This window comes from Triturus cristatus, chromosome 10 (assembly GCF_964204655.1).
Source record: "Triturus cristatus chromosome 10, aTriCri1.1, whole genome shotgun sequence".
In the NCBI taxonomy this organism is placed as follows: domain Eukaryota; kingdom Metazoa; phylum Chordata; class Amphibia; order Caudata; family Salamandridae; genus Triturus; species Triturus cristatus.
The window spans coordinates 226,571,533-226,585,077 of record NC_140593.1 but is presented as its reverse complement, the minus strand read 5'-3'; the positions used below and the strand labels follow the sequence as shown (position 1 = coordinate 226,585,077).

At 42.5% G+C, this 13,545-nt stretch overlaps 1 long non-coding RNA gene across 1 annotated transcript; it reads left to right on the top strand.

The window, feature by feature from the left end:
* The first annotated feature begins 3,342 nt into the window (after positions 1–3,342).
* LOC146789248 (uncharacterized) lies at positions 3,343–4,569 on the top strand. Its single transcript, XR_014969772.1, has 4 exons — positions 3,343–3,443; positions 3,554–3,713; positions 3,883–3,992; positions 4,453–4,569. It is a non-coding gene; the product is annotated as an uncharacterized LOC146789248 (long non-coding RNA).
* Positions 4,570–13,545: the final 8,976 nt, after the last annotated feature.

Genomic DNA, 13,545 nt, shown 5'->3' with positions numbered 1-13,545 from the left:
GCTTTTCCTCATTAAAACGATAATCCCTTTTTTTTCGTTGAACCCCTCTTTCCCTTCCCTCCCCCTTTTTCTTTTTCCCCCTCCCTAGATATACATATTGTTTCCGTTAGGAGTTCTGTTGGGCAACATTGTAACAGAGCTAAGATGAAGGGTTTAGCCTTTGTGGTACAAGTATTAGAGATATACAACCCAAACTGATAAATAATAATTGCTAGTGAAATATTAACAATGCAGCTCATATCCTCTTCTTGTGGTTTTTGAATTGACTTTTTTTCACTCTCAATTATTAAAACGGATAGCCTGGCTCCATGGGATTTCGTTGTTTAGGCCTCTTTTGTATGTGTCAAGGGAAAATATCCAAAAGATCTCTCTCCTTTCGCGGATTTCTGTTCCTTCTGTTCCATTGGTATTAATCTTTTCTAGAATCAGCCAGCGTATGTCTTCTGTTGTGTGGTTAAGTTCCACGTAGTGCTGAACCAATGGTGCTTGCAGCTTTTTTGTTCTGATTGCTGATCTATGCTCTGTTAGGCGTGTTGCCATTGATCTTGATGTCTCACCTATGTATGTTTTATTACAGGGACATACAATTGCATAGATGATATTTGTTGTTTTGCAATTGGTTAGACTTTGTAGGTTTACACTGATCCCATTAATAGAGTATTGTTTGACCTCTAAGGCGAATGTGCAGGCTATACATGTCATGCATTTGAAGTTCCCTTTCAACATAGGCAATCCATGTATAGTGGTTTGCATCATGACCGATGGAGTTTGTCGCATCCGAGATCTTGTTACGAGGTCTTTGAGATTTTTGTTTTTACGATATGCAAAAATCGGTTTAGCCCAATGATCTGGTTTGTCTCTCGTGGCATTTAAAATATGCCAATTTGAATTTACGATCTGGCATATGGTATTGTTCATGGTTGAATGTCGTGTGATATATACCAGCCGATCGTGTTGTTTGCGGGTTTTGTCACTGAGCAGGTATTGGCGATCATAAAACCGTGCTCTCTTGTAGGATTCCCGGACTAACCTTTTTGGATATCCTCTAGCTATGAATTTAGCTTTCATGATTTCAGATTGCTTGTCATAGTCGGACAGATTGGTAGAGTTTCTCCGAAGGCGTAGAAACTGCCCGAATGGAATGGTGGTTTTTTGGGTTTTGGGATGGTAGCTGGAGAAATGCAACAACGTGTTACGGGCAGTGGGCTTCGTGAATAGGTCAACTGAGAGTTTCTGCTCATTGGAGTTGATGGTGACATCAAGAAATTCGACCTTGTGTTTGTCGCTCGTTGCCACAAACCGAATGTTTGTGTCGCAAAGATTAAGCCATGAGACAAAATCTCTCAAATCCTCCTCATTTCCTTGCCAAATAAAAAAGACATCATCTATGAATCTGGACCAGCCAATGGTGGATTCACTAAATGGGGCAACATCGTTATAGATGTATTTGTGTTCATAATGTGCCATGAAGATATTTGCTACTGTTGGGGCACATGAAGCCCCCATGCTGACTCCCTTAGTTGGGCAGTCAATACTATACGTTTCAATGAACCAATCCACAGCCTCCAGTGCCGCTACCTGAGGAATGTTGCTGTACAAAGCCTCTATATCCATTGTCACTAATAATTGTCTGGCCTCATAGAAATGTAACTGTTCCACCTTGTTAATAAGAGCTGTCGTGTCCCTTATATAGGATTTTATCTTGGGGACATGTGGACGTAACAAGGAGTCTACATACTTGGACAATGTTTCGGTGGCTGACCCAATCGTTGTAACAATGGGCCTGTATGGTGGGTTAGTGGTACTTTTATGGATTTTTGGGATCCCGTATCTGGATGCCATTTTGGGTGTCGAGACATTCAGATATTGCCACTCTTTCTCACATATGATCCCTTCATCTAGTGCTGTGTTGGTTAAGTCCGCTATTGTTTTGGAAACTCTTTTGGTGGGGTCTTTAAGGATGGGGGTATAGTGGTCTTTATTAGATAGCATGGTCTGCATATTGGTTACATATTGGTTAGTTTCCATGAGAACGATCCCCCCACCTTTATCACATCCTTTAATGGTGATTTCTTTGTTGTTCTTGAGACTGCTTAAAGCCTCATACTCTTCCCTGGATATATTGTATTGAGGTACCGGGATACCCTGCACATTCGCCTTAGAGGTCAAACAATACTCTATTAATGGGATCAGTGTAAACCTACAAAGTCTAACCAATTGCAAAACAACAAATATCATCTATGCAATTGTATGTCCCTGTAATAAAACATACATAGGTGAGACATCAAGATCAATGGCAACACGCCTAACAGAGCATAGATCAGCAATCAGAACAAAAAAGCTGCAAGCACCATTGGTTCAGCACTACGTGGAACTTAACCACACAACAGAAGACATACGCTGGCTGATTCTAGAAAAGATTAATTCCAATGGAACAGAAGGAACAGAAATCCGCAAAAGGAGAGAGGTCTTTTGGATATTTTCCCTTGACACATACAAAAGAGGCCTAAACAACGAAATCCCATGGAGCCAGGCTATCCGTTTTAATAATTGAGAGTGAAAAAAAGTAAATTAAAAAACCACAAGAAGAGGATATGAGCTGCATTGTTAATATTTCACTAGCAATTATTATTTATCAGTTTGGGTTGTATATCTCTAATACTTGTACCACAAAGGCTAAACCTGTATCAGTGCGCCTTCATCTTAGCTCTGTTACAATGTTGCCCAACAGAACTCCTAACGGAAACAATATGTATATCTAGGGCATTGTTACGTCCATGATTTGTGAACACCATTACAATACTCGGTATTTTACAGCTCTGACCCATTTGTTCCACAACGTCATCTGTTGTACTTATTAGTCCGTGATTGGGGGCATACCTGTGTCTCTGTACTAATAGATTTCCCCTGACTTAGACGGGGCAGCAAAAGCACGATGCTTACGTGAAACGGGTTGCTGATTGAAAACTACCGGTTACGGTAGCTCTCAATAGGTAATGGCCATTGGCTACCGCCGACATCAGTTAGGTTACTTAACCTATCACTGATGAGCTTTCAGGTTATATTCAGGCCCAGGTAGACGGCTTCTTTCCACCTTCTTGACGGAAGCGCACACAGCAGTTACGAGTTCGTTCGAGCATTGACAAAATTAGGTGAGTCGGCTCCCACTAAACGCGCATTTTAAATTGAACTTTTTCCCGCAGTCATGGTTAACCCAGACAACTATTTAAACAGAGCACACATATGCATTGAGGCTGAAACGGGACATGTAAATTACAAATAAGTGTTATACCGGAACATTTTATGACCAGCAACTTATCCCTAATTCATGCTCCGCTTTGTAGATTGTGACGTGGTACTCCAGCACACCCATGGCAATTTTCAGAGGAAGCACAACGGAAGCACTTCGACCCCACAGCTTTATGCAACCACAGCAGCTATTAGTGAGTACAAATATATCTATGGCACTTACATTTATGGGTAGCTGTTGGTACGATTTTTAACATTTTTCAGATATTTCGAACGCAACTGGTTTTATTTGGCTCTTTTTCAGTTACGTCCCGAGATCGGGATCCACAGTTGCCTGGGTTATCAGCTATTCGTAACCCCTCACGTTACCCCAGAGGATTCTTCGCTCATTCCTAGAAATTAGTTCAGATTAATTGAAGACACAGTGTCAACCATAACTAGATTCAGGAGCCCGCGAAACTACGGTACGTTAGGTGATCCGTTTTCCTTTTTCTTTTTGGTTCATTTAAATTTATCAGAATGTATTTGTCTGACCAAAATATGGCGTACTGGATAATCTACACACTGAGCTTACATGGTCACTTATAAAGCCAACAGACTTGTACCTGACTGGCCCATTCTCTATCTACTTAGATGCAGATATAGATCTTCGTCAACCCGCGCCAAATAGCTAATGATTAAGTGCGCGCTACACGCCTGAGTATATTGTTACACACGATCAACATTATAGCAACAGCTATCAGGTATGTTTTCCTTAATCTAGCTATAAATGTATACTACACGAATAACTAGGGGGCAGTAGGTTACTTCAACCCCAGTGGGCCTCTATTGGAAGAGTGGCTTTTTAACGGATAGATTCGTAAGCCCGTTCATTTCAGGGCGCTCTGGCTTTTCCTCATTAAAACGATAATCCCTTTTTTTTCGTTGAACCCCTCTTTCCCTTCCCTCCCCCTTTTTCTTTTTCCCCCTCCCCCCCCTTCTCTCTCTCTCTCCCCCCGCATATTCAGGGAAGTGCATTCCATTGATGCTGGCTTGAGACACCACGAATTGCAGAGTTGAAGTGTAAATAATTGAGATAAATGTGTAAACAATGTATAACTAATAGAATTATGTGTTTTTGATTTGATTCATTTGTTAACTGTGCATCTTAGTTAGTTATTGTATATAAATGACCAGAGTTTGTCTCTTCTTATTATATCTTAGGAGTTAAAGAATCATGGCCACCTGAGGAAGGCTGCACGCCGAAACGCGCGTAGATTTAATAAAGCCATGTTTTCAATGAATATTTTTTTGTTGATATCAAGTGTAAAGTAATTTATCAACTTAATTAAATAGAGCCACATCAAAAAAGAATTTTTCTTTGGCCAAGACTGAACTGAATGAATATGTCTAAAGAATAATGACTCAGTATTCATAAGAGTAATAGTCTGTATAAGAGATGGCATTGTAAGAGATAAGAATTGACATTTTGTATATTCTGTAGATATGTACATAAAAGAAGGAATTTCATAAAATAAGACAATAAATACAGAGAAATCACAAAATTGTTTCTTAGGTTATCTTTTGGTACAATGACTACATAAGGCACAGTCACGTATATTTGTTTTTTGTTAGTTTGTTTACAATATTTTTGTTTTATTGGAATAAGTTTCCTATATATATACTTTCAAACATTCATAGAATTGCTGGAAGCCATCTTGGGACCAATATACATGATAGCACCCCATTGAAATGCATTGTAGTGAATAGAAGATTTTGAGGGTCACCAAAAAGAGAACTATAAAGGGTGATAACAGATTTTAGTTACATTAGAATTCATTTGTTGATGGTACCATACTAATTTGAGGAATTGTGGTGTGTTCTATGGGGATTTTACCCTATGAAATACCTTCTGCTAGGATATCATGTTTGAGAGAAAACTATTTTCTCATGCTTGTTCCATAGAGGTTTGGAAGGTGCTCCAGAAGCTCAAATGAGAGCATTTTTTCTGTAAATTGACATTATCTTTCTCAGTCGTGTGAGAATGAAGTCTGACATTCTCAGTAAAACATGCACATCCAACAAGGGCAGAGACTGTCAGTTGATTCCTTTGAGTTCTACTGCAGCTACCCAGAGTGTTCTAAAGAACAACTAGAGCGCTAACAGTCCTACTTATGACAAACGTATTGCACACCTGAAGCCATCTTGATTTGAATAAAGTGGTAACTCTTAAAACATTTAATTTAAAAAGGAACAAAATGAGGGGGTTCATTTTGCCATAGACAGTATGATTAGTGCTGCAGAAAAAAAAATTAGGGCACATTTTAAGTGACTTCTCAAATCATCTTCTATCTCATTAAAAAATTCTGACATGCAGACTGAAACATGCACTTTCAATACCAGCAGCAGACTTCCCTGGTGAGCAGTAGCTTTACTACAGTGATCTAATGAGCAACTAGAGTGCTAACATTCTGAATTGATGGCAAATGTGTGATACATCTGAATGCCTTCTTGATGAAATCAAAGTAAAAAACTGAAAGTATTTCCTACTGAGGAGACTGCAGTAAATGAGGAAATTAGGAAACTTCATAACAAATAAGTCTCCCAAGATGTCCATCAGAGACAAAAGTGCCCAAATGTAGCACAAATATCACCCAGATGTAGCCCAAGTGTTGCGCCGACCGGTCCTCAGGAGCAGGTTGATGATTGAGGGGTCCACCTCTTGATCTAACCAAGCCTGATTGCCGTAACGGCACAGGTCAGCGGAAGGATCAAGCGAGGGAAGGAAAGGAAGGGAACGCCAGGGAGGGAGATCTGTAAAGAGAAAGAACAGAACACACACCAATAAGGATCACCTCACCCTAGCCCCTATACCTGTAAAGGAAAATAACATCCATTCTTATCATGGCGATGGTGAATTAAAGTTGAGGGTTGGTTGAGAGATGGCCGGACTTTGCTTGTGGTGGGGGTTTTTTTCTGTAGCAATGACAAATAAACAATGGTCAACCCCCACAACAGGATCCTACTCTGGATAATGAGGCCCTACAGCATGAACCATCACATACCCTCCACTTGACTCCATCGTGCCTCACAGGGGTAGAGCGTAGCCCTCTACCACTCGTGATAACCCCTGTTAAGATAGAGTCATAGGATACACCAGTTAGACAATACGACACGGTATTGCATCAATCACTGTATGCCCCATCAAGCATTCACCACACTCTCCCCTTCGTGTGCTATCGACACTGGTAGCGTAAAGTTATGTATATCATTTCATGCAAACAAGGCATGGCCCTGCACAAATGAGCTTCCTTGTTCTGTGCTCTCCGGTCGCACTGGACCGTGCAATATTCCTATGGTCTTTTTCAGGCTATGCGCCCCCACCCCGCCGGCCGACAAAGCAGGCCGAACACATCCAAAGCGTGAGCCTCGCTCTCCCCGCCTGCCGACAAATGCAGGCCAATTAAATCCGCAAAGGTTCTTCCGCCAGCCTCCGTATGAGCACCCGCTCATACACGGAGGTTCCAAAGACTGTTGGTGCAAGCACCCTTACCGTACTCAAGGTAACGGACCTGGAACAAGGATCGGATGAAGAAGACGTCTCCACGAACGAATTTCCGACATCGGGAGGCCGGGGACTTCCTGCTTTATGCGTCTGGTGCGCGTAGTCTCGCGAGACGCGCTAAGCCCCATGGGAGATGTAGTTCGGGCGGCGCGGTGAGCGAACAACGTTGTTTCGCTGCCGGCGCTCGCCAGGGGGGTCCTGACACCAAGTATAGTCCAATGACAGAATGTCCCAGAGTGTTCTTAAGAACAACTAGAGTGCTAACAGTCCTACTTATGACAAACGTATTGCACACCTGAAGCCATCTTGATTGGAATAAAGTGGTAACACTTAAAACATTTAATTTGCAAAGGAACAAAATGAGGGGATTCATTTTGCCATAGAAATTATGATTAGTGCTGCAGAAAGAAAAATTATGGCACATTTTGATTTCTCAAATCCTCTTCTATTTCATTAAAAAATTCTGACATGCAGACTGAAACATGCACTTTGAATACCAGCAGCAGACTTCCCTGGTGAGCAGTAGCTTTACTACAGTGATCCAATGAGCAACTAGAGTGCTAACATTCAGAATTTATGGCAAATGTGTGACACATCTGAATGCCTTCTTGATGGAATCAAAGTAAAAAACTGAAAATATTTCCTACTGAGGAGACTGCAGTAAATGAGGAAATTAGGAAACTTCATAACAAATAAGTCTCCCAAGATGGCCACCAGAGACAAAAGAGCCCAAATGTAGTACAGATATCACCCAGATGTAGGCCAAGTACAGCCTAATGACAGAATGTCCCAGAGTATTCTAAAGAACAACTAGAGTGCTAACAGTCTTACTTATGACAAAAGTATGGCACACCTAAAGCCACACTGATTGGAATAAACTGGTAACACTTACAACATTTAATTTAAAAAAGGAACAAAATGATGGGGTTCATTTTGTCATAGCAATTATGGTTAGTTCTGTAGAAAGAAAAATTAGGACATGTTTTAAGTGAGATCTCAAATATCTTCCTGTTATATTTCAACAGGAGCAGCCTGTCAATTGATTCCTTTGTGTTCTACTGCAGCTTCCCAGAGTGTTCTAAAGAACAACTAGAGCGCTAACAGTCTTATTTATGACAAAATTATGGCACATCTGAAGCCACCTTGATTGGAATAAACTGGTAGCACTTAAAACATTTAATTTAAAAAGGAACAAAATGAGGGGGGTTCATTTTGTCATAGAAAGTATGGGTAGTGCTGTAGAAAGAAAAATCTGGACATGTTTTAAGTGAGATCTCAAATATCTTCCTGTTATATTTCAACAGGAGCAGCTTGTCAGTTGATTCCTTTGTGTTCTACTGCAGCTTCCCAGAGTGTTCTAAAGAACAACCCTAGCGCTAACAGTCATATTTATGACAAAAGTATGGCACACCTGAAGCCATCTTGATTGGAATAAACTGGTAACACTTAAAACATTTAATTTAAAAAGGAACAAAATGAAGGGGTTCATTTTGCCATAGAAACTATGCTTAGTGCTGCAGAAAGAAAAATTAGGGCATGTTTTAAGTGAGATCTCAAATACTCTCCTATTTCATTAGAAACTTCTGACATGCAGACTGAAACAATCACTTTCAATACCAGCAGTAGACTTCCAGTTAACTCCCTGGTGAACAGTAGCTTTAGTGCAATGATCTAATGAGCAACTAGAGTGCTAACATTCTGAATTTATGGCAAATGTGTGACACATCTGAATGCCTTCTTGATGGAATCAAAGTAAAAAACTGAAAGCATTTTCTACTGAAGAGACTGCAGTAAATGAGGAAATTAGGAAACTTCATAACAAATAAGTCTCCCAAAATGGCAACCAAAGAATCAAAGAGACCATATGTAGCACAAATATGACCCAGATGTTGCCCACATATAGCCCAATGACAGAAGTGTGCAAAACACTTTTTATGTTTAGTTTTTTTGCAGTTTTATATAGTGCAGACTGGTCAGGTATTGGAGCGTTGCATCTTACTTGGACCCCTTATTGCGTATTTTGCATGAAGTACATGAGATTTATCTTGCGAAACATTGAACTTTACTATTCTGTTAACCTAAAGTTGCTCTGAACCAGGCTTTGTAACACCCGTTTTTACCTACTGGTTTTAATTAATTCTCACTGTATTGTATTAAGAAAGAGGATTTACTGTTTTTATGTACACTTTTATGATCTATGTTTCTAAATCAGATCGAATAAAGTTTAATTAATTTAATTGAAGTCTCCTAACATGGCCAACAGAGAAAAAGCAGCCCAAATGTAGCACAAATATCACCCAGATGAAGCCCATGTATAGCTCAATGACAGAAGTGTGGAAAACACTTTTTATCCTTTGTTCTTTTTGCAGTTTTAGATAGTGCAGGCTGGACAGATATCGGAGTGCTTTACATGAGCATTGGTTACATCATACAAGGACAAACTCATTTTGGTTGTAGGCATTGGGAGATTAAGTGATTGACCAGAATTACAGAATGTCAAGCTGAAGCAGAAACTCCACTTTGGTTCCCCAGTTGCAAAGTCTGCAGCTCTGGAAGTAACACCACATTCTCTCCCCTAAGCGTAACATTTAATCAAGTGGTCAACTGGATAAAAAAACATAAAGATAATAAATAATTTAAAAGTGCTTTGTCGCTATTTGAGAACTCAGAAAATATGTCCTCATTTTACTTTTTTAGAGCACTAACCATGATTTCTATGCAAATACGACCCTCTCATTTCTATAATTTCTAAAGGAAATGCTTTAGGTATTACAGTTTTGATTACATCAAGATGACGTCAGGCGTGCCACACTTTTGTAATAAATATAGAATGTTAGCAATCTATGGAGGCAGAGGTCAGGGGCACGGACTCGGAAAATTGAAGGCAGGTAGGAGGGTGCAGAGGCAACAATTTGACCACACTGGGCAGGCAGGAAGGGCAGTGGCAGCACAACATGGAAAGGGAGGAATGGGCAACAAACCAACAATGCAGGACAAGCAAGAGAGGCTGTGGAAATATAATAGACCATTGAGGGCAGAAGGAAGAGGCAGTGGTAGTACAACCATACATGCCAACAGAGACGATTCAGGCAGGAAACGCCCAATGTTTTTAAGCCCAAAAGGGCTTTATTTTATCTGTCTCTTGTCTACAAGAGACAGATAAAATAAAAAATAAATTCCCCAGTTTTCTTTTTCAAAATCTACCAAGTTCAAAATGTTAGCAAGTATGGTACATTGGCTCATGGAAGGCAGGAAGAATTGGGGTAGGTACATGGACTCAGATAACAGAGGACAGGAGGGACATGGACACGTGCACCTAACTGACCTTACAGGGTGGGCATGAGGGTTTGCAGCAGCATAATACACCACACAGGGCATGCGGGACGGCAGTGCAGTACAACAAACCATGGTAGGCAATAGGGAGGGGGCAGGATCATGCACATAGACAACAGAGAACAGAGGGGAAGAGGCAATGGCAGCAAGCTGACCGTATTGGACTGCAGCATAACGGACCATAAAGGGCAGGAGGGAGGGATCAGGGGTATGACAATGGAACAGACAGGCCAGGAGGGAGGGGAGAGGGGTCTGCACATGAAAAGGGAGGGCAGGGGAAAGGGGGCAGGGCAGGAGCAGCAAGCTGACCATGGAGGTCAGGCAGGATGGGCACTAGAAGCACAACACACCATGGAGGGCAACAGTGAGACTACAATGGCATACACACAGACCATGGAGGGAAGGTGGGAGGGGTTCAGGGCCAGCTAGCTGACCACACAGGGAAGGTGGGAGGGGCCGTGGCAGCACAGAAGACCATGCATGCCAAGCAAGAGGGTTAGTGGCAGCACAATTTGGCCATGATAGGCAAGAAGGAGGGTGCGGGCATGCACAAAGGATCATGGAGGTTAGAAGGGAGGGGTAGGAGCTGGGCACAGACAAGAGAGTTCAGGGGAAGGAGCCTCACAACAGACCACGCGGGGCAGGCAGGAGGAGCAGTTGCAGCACAACCGACCATCGAGAGCAGAAGGATGTGGCAGTAAAATGGACCATGGAGGCCAGGAGGGAGGGGATAGGGGCATGGAACATGGACAGGCAGGGTGGAGGTGGAGGTGGCAGGGAGAGGTTACAGTCATCTGACAATGCTAGGCAGGTGGGAGGGGAGTGGCAGCTCAACAGAAAACTCAGAGTAGACAGGAGGGGCAGGTCCATGGAACATGGTGGGCAAAAAGGATGAATCAGGGGCATGCACACAGACATCAGAGGGCAGGGGGAAGGAGAGTAGGGGCAGCAAGCTAAGCACAGAGGCTAAGCAGGAGAGCAATGATGGGCAGGAGGAGTGGACTGGGACAGCATGCTAAATGGGTAGGCCAGTGGCAGAACAACGGCCACACAGGGCTGTATTGAGGGAGCAGGGGCATGGACTTGGACAATGGATGGCAAGGAGGAGGAGAGGCAGGAGCAGTACGCTTGGGTGGGGGGAAGCACAATGCCAGGCCAGGCCCTGCTTCCAACCCCCACCATCCATTGTGATAGGCATCTTACTTAAGATTTAAAAAAACTAGAAATTCGCTGAAAAAAACAAAGATTACAGGGACGTTATAGTTAAACTCAGATTTCACTTGTACAAAACTAATGAAATTCAGCAGTTATAGTTACCTGAGCTAACTATAACATATGCCCCCGCAATGCACTGCTTATGACCTGAGACATTACATCCTTCATGACATAGTCAGTAACATCACTCAAGACATCACTCATGACATCTCAAATGAGCTGTGAATGGAATGGAACTATAATCACTAGAACTTTATTTAGGGATAGTGTTTGTATATTAACAACCCTTTTTATTTCTTTTCTTTCGTGTAAGAACCTCTATAATATGCAACGTGCCCAGATCAATATGGCCGATAGCCTTTCACTTTAAAGTAATGTGTAGTCCATTATTTATGTTGATGTTTGCAATCGTAAGTATGTTTATAATGAACAAGTCACATTGACAAACATACAGGTACAGCGGTCATGGGGCAAGATATGCTGAAATAACTTTGTGTGCATATTAACACTTGTTTTCTTTTCTTTATTGTATTGAATTCCTGTATTTTCGCATCATGACCAGGCCAATATGGCTGTCAGCTTTTTGGTTTAATGTAATATGTAGTCCTTTGTTAATGTTGGCAACTAGAGCCATTTCTACATTTAAATAAGGAAGCTACAATGAAGTCTTGTATCGTGACTAAGGTTCGGACGAGCCGAAACACGTGCATCGCGTTCTTTGTAGATTAAATACTTCTAAACTACAACCCGAGTGCTGATTCCTTCCTTGTAAGATTGAGAGGAGATTGAATATATATACATATATATATATATATATATATATATATATATATATATATATATATATATATATATATATATATATATATATATATATAAAAAAGAAGTTGCCTCCAAGACGAAGCCACACCACGGTGAGTAAGGTCCTTTATTTGTGGAATACAGGACAAACAGACCAGCTGCTCCTTTGCATGTATCACAAGCCAAACGCGTTTCGAGCGTGGAACGCTCTTGATCACTGGAAAAAGGGGAAAGGCAGCAATCGCACCACCTGCGTGAATTTAAATGTCCCGCCTCTGTGGGCGTCCACGCAAAGAATGATGGTAGTTGTAGTGCATACTAAAAATGTTAAATGTTACCCCCAGTGGGTTGCATGCCTCGCCCCCAAACGTTCAAATTGTTTTACCCAAGTGGGCTGCGCCGAAGCTGTCCGGGCCATCATCCCGTCCATACAACATCCACAAAGCGGACTCGCCGTCCCCACAGCGTCTCTTTATCCTTGTCGCTGCAGGCCCGCCATGATAGCAGTGGGGCTCCATCGCGGCGGGGCACGCCGCATTCACATAGAAAAAAGAAGTTGCCTCCAAGACGAAGCCACACCACGGTGAGTAAGGTCCTTTATTTGTGGAATACAGGACAAACAGACCAGCTGCTCCTTTGCATGTATCACAAGCCAAACGCGTTTCGAGCGTGGAACGCTCTTGATCACTGGCAAAAGGGGAAAGGCAGCAATCGCACCACCTGCGTGAATTTAAATGTCCCGCCTCTGTGGGCGTCCACGCAAAGAATGATGGTAGTTGTAGTGCATACTAAAAATGTTAAATGTTACCCCCAGTGGGTTGCATGCCTCGCCCCCAAATGTTCAAATTGTTTTACCCAAGTGGGCTGCGCCGAAGCTGTCCGGGCCATCATCCCGTCCATACAACATCCACAAAGCGGACTCGCCGTCCCCACAGCGTCTCTTTATCCTTGTCGCTGCAGGCCCGCCATGATAGCAGTGGGGCTCCATCGCGGCGGGGCACGCCGCATTCACATAGAAAAAAGAAGTTGCCTCCAAGACGAAGCCACACCACGGTGAGTAAGGTCCTTTATTTGTGGAATACAGGACAAACAGACCAACAGACAAACAGACCAGCTGCTGCAAAGGAGCAGCTGGTCTGTTTGTCCTGTATTCCACAAATAAAGGACCTTACTCACCGTGGTGTGGCTTCGTCTTGGAGGCAACTTCTTTTTTCTATGTGAATGCGGCGTGCCCCGCCGCGATGGAGCCCCACTGCTATCATGGCGGGCCTGCAGCGACAAGGATAAAGAGACGCTGTGGGGACGGCGAGTCCGCTTTGTGGATGTTGTATGGACGGGATGATGGCCCGGACAGCTTCGGCGCAGCCCACTTGGGTAAAACAATTTGAACATTTGGAGGCGAG